Consider the following 5,332-nt stretch of genomic DNA (forward strand, 5'->3'; position numbering starts at 1 on the left):
GGTGTTCAGAGCACGCGAGTGGGCAATAAGCGTGACAAAAAAAAAAAAAAAAGAAACAATGAAGCATTGGATTGCAACAGAACTTCACGCTTGCGTTCTTTGGAGATGTGTTGCGTGTAGTTTTATTGGCAGCCCGCGTTGTGCAGGTCCTGCGCCCGTAGGCGCGTTATTTGGGGAACGCAGCTGGTTGCAGACCTTGTGGCTGCGTTACTTCTCACGCAGAGGTCGTCGCAGGCGGTGCTCTCGATGCACTCGAAGGAGGAGTTGGGAGAGGAAAGGGGCGGGACGGGGAGTGAGACTGCGTTAAGTGAAAAGGTTCAGATCAGGTGCGGTTAAACGGTGCACCGAGCGAAAACTGCGAATTCGGAGAAAATTCGGTCGCGTACCATTGTTATAAGTCATCAGGGCTTTGAAAAAGGATTGAGTGTGCCGAATAAGAGGTCATTGTTTGCCAGCAGTAAAAAAACCAGCTGCTGTCACACTACATTTACCTCATGGTAACACTTCTCACACACCTGTCTAGTATATACTGACGTCAAGCGGAACGAGTGGAGAGTAAAGGCCGATGGGCGCCATGTCCACAAATGTCCGTGCGTCTGGTTCTGCGCTCTAGGCGTATATGTAAAAGTGCCGAAGGCCATCAGAGAAGGCAAGCATATCAGCGCGTAGTCCATGGCGAAACGACGCGAAATGGTCCGCGGCACTGTGCTATCGATTATGCCGTTCATTGATAAGCCTGACGGGACCACTGCCCTTTGAGACTCGACTCTGTCTGCCCGTCACGAGAAACTCGACTCTATCAACATGCTATAATCTGTAATCTGTTCTTTAGAGGGCGCTAGTACGTTTAAAATTGAATTAGGTGAGGCAAGCTCCGAGTCCTAACCACTGAAAAGTGTTAGTAGGATTTTTGTGGACAATCTGAATTTATTTATATGTACGCAACAGGCCCCAAAGAGCATTGGTTGAGAGGGCATAACTGAGAAAAGGAATGTACAAAAATTAAAAACCATGCTAAAGTTGCAACGGACGCGGTACAAGGCAAATATATTAAAGGAGCGCTAAGTTGATCCAAAAAGGAAGTAAAGAAATAACATTTGAACGCAAAAATTAAAAATACAGCAAAAAGTCAGCTAAAATTAAAGGCGAAGATAAGAATAAGTGATAACCAGGTACAACTCAAACAGCAGTAATAGAGAAAACATCATTTAGAAAAATAATACAGAGATAAATGCAAACGGAGGTGCATCATCATTAATCATTTATTATACCCTTAAAGGCCTCTGTGGCGGCATTACATAAGAAATAGGTGGGGGGACAAAGAATATACAATTGAGGATAAAACGTTAATACAATAAAATATAATGCAGTACAATAAAATGAAAAACGATACATCACAATACAACGTTGGTCAATGCTGAAAGGCGAAAGGCTGAATAAGGCGATAACAACACCAACAACAAAAAGAATAACTGTAACTGAATGAAGTTTGAATCAAATGGGCAATGTCTTTTGTTCAGTATAGTGATTAATTAATGCCTGTCGAAATTTAGTAGGGTCGCGCTCATTTACAATGTAGTCGGGTAACAGGTTCTGGTTTTCTATTGCAGTTGGAAGAAAAGATTTATTAAATGCTAATGTCGATCCGTGTATACGATGAATGCTGAGGAGGTTAAACAGGCGGCGCGATGTTCTGATGGGAGCTAGTAATAATGAGTCACGAAGATCAGGAAAAATTGTAATATAATTTATGAGAGGCAGAGTAGTGCTATTTTCCCTCTATGCTCTAGTGGCTGAATGTTAAGTGCAGATTTAATCCTGGTGGTACTGTTGTGTCTATTGTAATTTAAGGTTACGGAACGGGTTGCTCGGTTTTGAATGGCTTCTAAAGCGTTAATTAAGTATGCTTGATGAAGGTTCCATAGAGCGCTGCATAATCAAATATATGGTACGGGTGAATGTTTCGTATGCTAATTTTCAAACGGAAGGAGGGGCTAGGTACAGGGATTTTCGGATGATGCCAAGTGATTTTGATGCTCTAGATGCTAGATGTGGTGATGGGGGTGTGACACTTTTATTAAAACAGAGTTTCTGTTAGGCGTTCACTAGATCCTGGGCCAAGGTGACGAGGGCGCGTTGCATTTTCAGATCCAGGGAGGCGAGCCAGATGGACTACGGTGGGAGTGTGGGAAAAGGATAGGCGGGGGACTGGGAGGCAGCGTGGCACTGTTTAAGACAGTGATCTATGTCTGCATCTGTGTGTGGACAGTTTGGGCACTAAGGTGTGGAAGTGTACCGGTACAGATAAAGTTTGGCTGGTGTGTTTAGGAGATTAAACTATATTCGGCGAAGAATGCACGGATTGATAAGGATGGGTGTGGCGGAGGTAAATCAGCTAAGTCCAATTTTTTCTGCGTGTAGTATTCGTCGACAGTGTGTCTGTAAGCCCTGACCGCCTGCTCCGTCGGTGGGCTCGTCCATGGGATCCCCGGCGCCCGGTGTAGAGTTTCGCAGGAAAGCTGGTGAGCCAGCTCATTGCCGGGGATGCCCATGTGACCAGGGCTCCACCGGAGGGTCACCGGTCATGGGCTTAATGCTATGAGGGCGGCATCTAAGGCCGATCGTTTAGGGAAGGGGAGGGCTCTTTCGTGGAAGGCACGCAGAGCTGCCTGCGAGTCCGTATAGACAACGTATGCGGGGGCGGGGGTAGGGTGGCAAAGTGTGTGATGGCATCGGCGATCCCGTGTATTTCTAGGGCGAGAGTGGATGGTGGGGAGGTGTATGGGTCGGTTGTATAAGTGCTGGTTGTAGAGATGCTAGATGCAAGATGTGTTCCGACCACGTTACTTTGCTGGAGATAGTAATCCCAAGGTACCGATATGATTGGACTTGGGTTACCGTGTTGGACAGAAGTGAATACGCGGATCTGAAGTTAGATCTGAAGGAAAGAATTGCTTTTTAAACTCTTCAGGATCAGAAAAAGAGATTATGGTGTCAGGAAGATGACGCCAAAGCTTAATTGCTGTAAGTAATGCAGGTTAATTGAATGACTCAGTTTTTTTCATATATGCGGTTGAAGCCGAGATGATTATGTAAGCGGCATGATAAGCGAGCTCGTGACTCTCGAGGTAAGGCGAAGTGCAGGTCAAGATATTCTTAGCAATTTTTTTCACAAAACACAAGCTTTAGTTTAGATTTTTTTTTTGCAATGCCGTGTCCGCTGACATCTCAAGTGAGAAGAAAATTTCAAAGGAATTTAAAATTCACAGACTTGAAAAACAAAGAATGCCTTAACCTGCACTACTGTAGTAAAAATGAAAAAAAAAAGGGATCAAAATAGATAAAGCGTTCATGGAGAAACCTGCTCCGCAAGGTATCTTGGCCGAAAAAAACTCGGAACGGAGAAAAACGTCCATTGTTTGAGCGTTTTCCCGCATATCACATCCGCCGTGGTTCCCGAAATAATTTTTTTGCTCAACGTCCTGGTGGATTTCAGCAATGAAACTTCTGGACAGTGTAGAAAACGAGGCATTCGATCGTTTTGATCAATTAAAAAAAAATCAATCAGTTTTTTTCTTGCCCCTATGAGGATTTCAAAGCCGCATCCTCTCTTAGGGGACAGGAACAAAAAGATGAAAGTTTGTCGCAAGTGTGAAGGGCAGGCTGGTGCTCCGCATGCCTAGCTTGAATTGATAAGATCTCCGCTTTAACCCGACCACCCGCTTTGTGGCTCATATACCATGCGCACCACAACGAAAGGTGCTTCCCTGTTTGCTACAGTAGCTATTCGCGTTTGGCCCTAATCCTACCTAAAAAAATTGCCGTAAATGCTTCATTCAGACGGAGTCGATGATGGAAATTTTTTTGACCAGGAAGCACATGCGGGTGCCTTGAGATTGTATCTGGGTCAGTCGAGTCTGGGAAGCTATGGGATAATAATGCGAGTTTTATAAGGAATTCCTTTCTTCATAACCGAATTTGTTTGACATAGCTGATGCGTCGAACTTCGGGAAAAACATTGTCGCCAAACTCTGGCAGCGAATACTTTTACGGGATGCTTCATCCACGTTTTGCGGTCAACACAGCGCTTCCAGGAATCAAGAAGATTACTGAGGAAAATAAATATCCAACAATGTAGGCGACAATCACAAGTTCTGTGAGCAGGGGCCTCAAACAGGGGGCCGCTAACCATTGCCATGCAGCCTTCTAACCCAAATTCTCACTAGTTCCTTCTTTTTTTTTTTTTTGCCTCTGATAATCTATAGCCACAATGATCCCTCGACATCCGGTCGGCACTGCCTGCCTCTATAGTGATATTTTCGAGGTAACGGTCTAAAAACTAAATACGACTAAAAAAAAGTGAAAAAAAAAAGTTTTAGTTAACGAGTGTTCTTCGCTGGGGCTTCTGAAGTTTTCAGTTTTATATGAATAAAAACAAATTATGTCTAATTTTGCTTAATTTTGTACTTCGTAGTTTGTAATAAACCCTATCTTTCTCATTTCCGCTCTCTGGCTTGCTGACCTGTGGTGGATAGGACAGACGCTTGACAGTGTGCACATCCTGGTGAAATGAATTTGGGACCCTCGTTAGGTTTCGCAGGGCTGCTTTCATATACAGGGATGCGACCCACCATTAAGCGTAGAAAGCTGGGCTAGTTGGTTGCTAGTAGAATGTCTTACAATCAACCCACCATCTTGTTTTCTGCATAATATGACTTAAAGGACGGTCTCTTTGCCTCGTACAGCTCTGCTGTACCTGCAGAACAACCTTTTGATTGTAAAAAAAACAAAGATAACCGGAAAAACTTTGATGCGATAAAGAGCTATTAGTAAATAATGTGGGTCTCTTCTGAGGCCTTTACGCTTACCTGGCCCAGAGCAGCTTGTAGATTCGCAGCCACTGACAGGTTTCCTTTCGAGTTAATTCCACACGTGCGCAGGTAGGTCTATCCGATGTGGCGACAGTCTTTACGGCGGGAAAGACAAGTGTATTAGCTGCTGAGACTGGCCGAAAATGGAAGGGGAGATGCTTTTCACGAGCCAGCCAATGACATCATCTCGGCGGGCTGTGCAAGTGCGGCTTAGGGAGGCAGTCTTCGATCCAAACACTCACTGGAGATGAGCTGCTGCTGAGAACTTAATGCGGCGGTAGGAAAACATCCGGATTCCGCTTGAGTTGGCAAGTGATCGAGATAAGCCCTCAGAAAAGCCAAGACCAAACTTTTTTCAGTTTCTGGTTGGTTTCTACCAAAACATCCGCGCGGAAATAATATTCTGTCAATGTTTTATTTTTTCGTGTTCCATAAATTTGTCGTTTCCGAATAAAACTTCA

Source organism: Amblyomma mixtum, chromosome 2 (assembly GCF_055824585.1).
Source record: "Amblyomma mixtum isolate Tamu chromosome 2, ASM5582458v1, whole genome shotgun sequence".
Classification (NCBI taxonomy): domain Eukaryota; kingdom Metazoa; phylum Arthropoda; class Arachnida; order Ixodida; family Ixodidae; genus Amblyomma; species Amblyomma mixtum.